This window comes from Pinus tabuliformis, chromosome 2_2, assembly GCF_031772625.1.
Source record: "Pinus tabuliformis cultivar Carrire ecotype Pingquan chromosome 2_2, CPIR1, whole genome shotgun sequence".
NCBI lineage: Eukaryota > Viridiplantae > Streptophyta > Pinopsida > Pinales > Pinaceae > Pinus > Pinus tabuliformis.
In genome coordinates this window covers 992,437,425-992,444,357 of record NC_142300.1, presented here as the reverse complement: position 1 = coordinate 992,444,357, position 6,933 = coordinate 992,437,425, and the positions used below count along the sequence as shown (strand labels likewise).

At 36.3% G+C, this 6,933-nt stretch overlaps 1 pseudogene; it reads left to right on the top strand.

The window, feature by feature from the left end:
• The first annotated feature begins 220 nt into the window (after positions 1–220).
• On the top strand, positions 221–514 carry LOC149196664 (10 kDa chaperonin pseudogene; annotated as a pseudogene).
• The last annotated feature ends 6,419 nt before the right edge of the window (positions 515–6,933 follow it).

Here is a 6,933-nt window from a genome sequence, read left to right as displayed (position 1 = left end):
GCTTCTTCCATCGGGAGCTCGGCCTCTTTGGATGCGCCTTGTCTCGTTTAGCCACACAAAAGTCAATGAACAACAATGGTGTTCGAACACAAGTCTCCATAGACGCCGAATGTTGTGCGCTGCCTGTGTGAAAGTGGAGGCAGAAGGATTTTGCAATTGTAGGGTCTCTATATAAAAGGCCTCTGGCTATAAGGGTTTCTTCCCTTACAGTATCAAACCAATGGCGAAGAAGCTTATCCCCTTGCTTAACCGGGTTTTGATAGAGAACGTTGTTGCTCCAAGCAAGACTGCTGGCGACATTTTTCTTCCGGAGAGCACTGGCAAGTTGAACTCAGGAAAGGTCATATCAGTTGGGCCTGGTTTTCATAGCAAGGGTGGAAACACTATTCCTGTTAGTGTCAAGGAGGGTGACCATGTTCTTCTTCCTGAATATGGTGGCACAGAAGTAAAACTTGCAGAAAAAGAGTACCACTTGTATCGAGAGGATGATATTCTTGGGATTTTGCAGGATTGAGTTTTTTTTTGCCTACAGGAAAATTGTAGCGAGAATAACCGTGGCAAGAATAACCGTGTTAGGACAGTGCTTCTGTTACCATGTTAGAACAACAAACGTTTATGGACAGTCACCTTCTGGCAGACAAAGAGCACAGGTAAAGGAATATAGCAGATAGAGCGCAGATAATGGAATATGGCAGACAAAGGGCATAGTTAAAGGAATATGGTAGACAGAGGAGTTACAAGGAGCATAAGAGCTAAAAAAGGAGCTGGCTTTGATACCATGTTAGACCAGGCAGTAACTCCATAAGGCAGAAATAATTTGACTGTATTATTCCATCAGGTAGGTCCTCATTATATACATGAGGGAGAGATTGTTCAGTTCGTCTCTCGATGACAGTTCATATTTCCTATTTATCTATTTACAATAATTCACCCAATCACAAGGATTAGGTGTCAACAATATAGGAGACTAATATAAATCAATGTGTCTTTTATATGCTTCTATCGAACATGATACTAACTATAGCTCTTAGCTACAACTATGACTCTATATTTGGTTGCTAGGTTTTGTTCCCACTGTGAATCTAACTCTGGTTCCTAGCTTAGTTTTTCATGTAGTATAGAAACCTAAGAATTAAATCTCAACATTGACAAAGATTTGGATCCGAATTTATTACTCAAGGTTCACTTTTATCTTCAGTATCGATGTCTCTTACTTTCTTAGAATTGGAGATGGCCTGTCTAATCAACCATTGGAAGTCAAGTTGAAGGCCTCTTCTTTTTTAGTGAAATCACAAAATGAAAATGCCATCATCCAGTACACCTAGAAGAGGATGTAGGTGGTGGCCCCTTTTTATATAAATCAATTAAATCTAACATGAAATAATTCTCTATTGCTACATGTACTTGCAAAATAATTCATCTCTAGAATAGTGTCAATCAAATGATATCTTCTATGTACAATACATTCTTCATGAATTATACAACACCTAGTTTCCTTTGGCAGAGCTGATGTAGTTCTAAGGAAACCCCAAGGTTATTAACCTTTGTGAACCAACCTCCAATACATCTCCAAGAAATGAGTCTTTTTTTTGAAGATCAACTAAAACAATTCTTTGTGGTAGTCCTTAATATTAACATTTATCTACCATCCACATTGTTTATAACACTAAACTTTTGTTCTAATACAACTCGTTAGGAGACCTTTCCTACATAGGTTGTTGATGTAATTAATTCTTTATATTTTAATCTTCAGACTCCACTCATTTTTTAGCAATCTATTTTATTGGGTAGATTTCTTAGATCTAGATTCCAATAATTTACTTCCTAATGTCCATAAAATTGGTAGTGGTGGAAAAACTTAATAGCACCCTTGTATAGACATTTTGACATCATCTTTCTTCCATTTTCTATAGATTTGTTGTTGGTTTAGGGGATTTCTCTTTCCATTCCTCCTTTGAAAACAATTTGTCTTGTGACTTATGGGTTGCTTCTTCGAGCAAGATGCCACCTCATGGCCTTTCTTCCCATCTAACGAACATAACTCTAAGTACCAATAACTAGCAATGTTATGGCATTTCCTTTTGCGATAATGACAAATAAGGGATGTCTTACCTAATGCACACCTCATGGTATTTTTCTTGTTCCAACAGATGTGCTTTCTATTTCCTCTCAGTGTTCATTATAAGAATTTTATGTCCAAAACAAACCTTAAAAAAATACTATCAAAATCAACTTTACAAAAACTAGTCACATTTTAAATAATGACATCATCCACACTAGTTGAATCGATAGTGTTGGAATTAAAAATACTTATTTGTAACATTATAACAATAGATAAAAACCTAACATTAACACTATTTCAAGTAATGTACCCATAATAAGAAAAGTACATATAAATTAAGTTTGAATGTAATACAATGTTATTTTGAATATACAAAATTAAAATACTAATTTAAAATTTAAAATTATAATAGAAAGATTATCACATTATTCTCACACACTATATATAAATATATATCAATTTAATATAACATATTAATACATGATAATATATTCATATATATGATAATATATTCATATATCTAGTATATATTTTACCATGTTAGGTAGCATATGGACCCAATTCACATATGACTCAAATTAATATAATCTATTATGTTATAATATATTAACTTGACCAATATGTGGGTTCTATTACATACGACATATTCTATATTAGCTTGATTAATATATGGGTGTTCATAATGTGTGGCTACATGGATTGGGTCTATATATTATATTAATTTAATTAATAGATGAAATGTGTAGTATATTATGTATTTTATATATTAATTAAGTTAATAAATAGAATACTAGTTTATATATATATATATATATATATATATATATATATATATATATATATATATATATATATGTGGATTTCATCTAGAGTGCCTCTCACGTCTTTTAATTTTGATCCAAATTCCAAATATAGTAAAGTTTGATGCTAGGAGAGAGGATGGCATATTTTTCTGTAGGTGTGGTGGTAGAGGAGGAATTGATGGACTTTGATCCCATCCATTGTGAAAATGTGAACATATTTCTCCCACAATTAGATTTCACACCAGGGTCCTTTCTCCATCACTTCAATTCAGATGGGTTGTTGTTTGATTCATTCATCAAGAGATTAGTGGGGATTATATTTGCACCATTACGTGGATGTAAGCTGGAAAACTTATGTCCATGGAGTTAAGGTGGTGAAGGTTCATTTATTATTTCGAAGCAAGTTCCACACATTTTCCATCCTCCTATTGTGGCGTCACCTCATGATAGTTTAGATGCCCCACTCTTTTTCAAGCCCTTGAAGGAAACAGGGATTCAATTGACTCATTTGTTGATAGGGATATCAAGGGGTAAAAGATAACCAATCAAAGGTTGGGGTGGTGGTTGGTTCAAACCTGGATATCTATGAAGTTCCAAAGACATTGGAGAAGGTCATGGTGGGGCGATTTAATTGAAAAATGATGTGGGGGGTATAAATGGATGGGTGGACGAAAAATAGGAGAAATAGTTAGGATATTCCCCTTCTTCTATCATTTTAGCTCAAGGATGGTTGTGATTTAATTTCCATTCAAAAAATAATTTGGATAGGATTTTGTATTCTAATTGGTGGTGAGAACCATCAGGGTTTGTCTGTCAAAAATGGGCATTTGATTTTGATTCCATTAGGAACCACATTTAAAAACAAAAGGTCAAATATATTTTACCAGGTATACCATTGCTATATCGAAAAGAAAATACCATAAAAGGTCTAGGGAATAATAAGGATATTTTTAGAGTTGGAGTAGGATTGGGATCCAAACAAGGATAGAAGATTTGCAAAAGTCCATGTGGAGGTAGATTTCAAGGAAGAAGAGATTGAAGAAATTGAAATTCAAGAGAGAAATAACTCTTGAATACAGACTACTGACTAATAGACGGTAAGATTTGGTTATTAAGTTGGCATGATATTGGTAATTTCTTTATTTCATGTGGTAAGATATTTGATGTGAGTAGAGTAAATAAGTTTTGGGTTTAAAAGAAAATGATTCTCACTTGGGAAAAACCATTGGATTCTTGATTGTCAACAAGTTGCATGATGTGGAGTGAGGATATGAGGAAGAAAAAAGCCTTTAGGGAGAAGAGTGTGTCAAAGGATCATATTTTAGCAGTCCCGGTTCTACATTATCTGGTAAGAAAGATGTCTCTCACTCTTATTCCAAAAGTTCAAGTTTTTCTTTTTAGATATCTAGTTGAAAATAATATATTGCAGGAAAAGCATAATAGAGAATCCCCTTCTCCTTTGGTTCTTTCCCCTCTCCGCTATAAGGGTTTCTCATATTTTTATGGAGGGAGAAGAGTTCATAATCCCTAGAAAAAATGAATTACTAGGTGATTTAGAGTTAGGGGATGGTAATATTTCAAAGGTGGAGTCTCCCCTTATTCCTAATTTACATTCTGAATGTGTTAATCATGATAAAAGGAAGTTTTAAGAGCTATTTTCTAACACCAAACTGGAGCCGTCATTGGGATGGTTTGAAAGGTACCATGCTAAGGCTCCTTTTGTATGTAGGAAATCTCACTATAAGCTATTTCCAAGTAGAAAGCAGAAGAGAATATCTAAAAAGACAAACAAGCTACAAGTTATAGGGCCCTTAGAGTAAGTTCACCATGATGTGTTGTTCCTAGATGAAGTGCATGTCGAGCAAGGTAAGAATTGTAGGGAGTGCCAATAAAATTCTATTCCTTTAGAGAGTTATCAATAATATTTGTCTAAAAATTATTTTGATTCAAGAAACTATGAATTCAAGTTCAAAAGAGGGAGTAGTTGTGGAAACTTGGCTCAAGTGTTTCTATTACTACATGTTGCATGGTGAAACATTATCAAAGTGGGATGAGTTGTTCAAATTAGAGTCTAGTCTTGCAAAACATTTCTTCAGAATTTTTTTCCTCCACTTTATTAATTTTGCAATCCATCAATTAAATTAAATAATAAGTTACTCTAAATCACAATTACAAGTAAAACATCATAAATTAACCATCCCCACCTCCCTTTATATTACTATTAATATCATTTGACATCACATAATTCACGATTTATATTACATTTTATTTAAAACTAATCGATGATAAAATATATAAAAATTATAAACAAGCTTGCAAATTTATTTTCAAATAATTATTACTGAATCAAAATGAAAACAAGAACAAAATGAAAACAAGAAAAACAGTTTCATGATCAAATCCAAAAATACCATCCGCCCTTCTCACATTCCATGATCGGACTGAAGTATAAATAACTTTCTAATTTCTGAGACAAGGTGGGATAGAGTCTGTGCAGATAGTTGAATCAGAGGTGGTAATGCGATGATGGAAATCCCCACTATAGTACTAATAACGAAGAATCAAAGAAGCAAATTTATAGAAAAGCAGTTGGAAATGTAAGAATCCCAACAAAAGAAACATTTATCAACGATAAAGCTAGTTTGAAAACATTAGAGACTATAGTATAAAGCTGCCATATCAGCTTGTTAAATTAATATGAGTTCGCTGATAATGCTAGTTTGAAAACAGTAGAGACTCCGGTATAAAGCCACCACATCAGCTTGTTAAATGAAAATGAGTTGCAACCAGATCATTTGGGAAGCTCTGTTAATGGAAATCCTTAGAAGTAGATTGTCAGGCTTGATCTCAACAATAAATTTTAATGAAAGTTGTTGCATACAAAACTTATTACTATATTTGATTTATAAATTTGTCATAAAAATAAAAACTAGCACAACCATATTTACTAATATAGTTGATATACGCCAATAGGGTATATGAAGCATATATACAACCACATATTCCAATGTGCTTGATATACGTTGATAGGCTTATATCAACCACATTAATAATTATTATAGATATTTAGGGTTATTAATAACTATATAGATATTAACACCCGGATGCGGGTGCTTTTAATTAACATTAAGCATGACACACGCCACGCCACTTGGGCTGCGGACAGTTGAACGACACCTGTACGCGGAGGCCGGCAGACGAGGTTATAAGTTAATGCGACTTGCAGACGGAGGTGATGTGAGACAGAGCCGAGGGGATGGCCCATTCAATTCGAGCATGAAAGCTCTGCAATAGATGCCAGCCTGGTTTATGGTTCGCCGCCATCCTCCCGCGATGCTAACGGATGCTCCTCCTTATATGAGGATAACCATGTCAATTCACAACCAGAATTGTCCAATTGTTGTTGGTGTGCCGAGCTGGGATACTCTGGTCTCTAGAACTCGAGGGGTAGAGGAGCGTTTGAGGTCTTTGGACTTAGACGCCATGCCGCGTAGCAGAGGTGTGCCTCGACGAGGAGGGAGGTCCGGCATTCGGGTTGCCCCTGATATTGCAGAATTGCATTCAATTTCTCCGATGGCTTCTGCTCCACCCTCATCCCCCAGCTCTGAGCAGGAAAGCCTTGTCCCGCAAGGCACATACCAGACGTTTCGACTCAGGTTCCCTAGTCGGCTCATCAGGCCAGAGGTGGTAATTAACCTCACGGTCTACATTTCTGAGGAGGAGCCTGGAGACCACACCTCGATCTCTCCTGCCTCTGCAAGCGTCCAGGACAGTGAAATTCTACTGGGGGACATGAACGGCCTAGTGTATAAAGCTCACCGCAATGGAGAACCTTCGGCTCAGCATGCCCTAGTACAGGAAGCCGCGGCTCAAGAGGTTTCGGGTAAAGATGTTTCGGCTCAGGAGGTTCTGCGCCTCACAACTCAGTTATGGAAAGGGAAGCGCACGGGGGCCACGCTCAGCCAAGCTTGGGAGAGCCGTTTCTGGATGGGGAGGGGCTCGTCATCTGGCTTGACTCGCCCAGTCCGGACAAAGGAACACAGCCAGCGTCGCCAAGTCGCCCAGCCT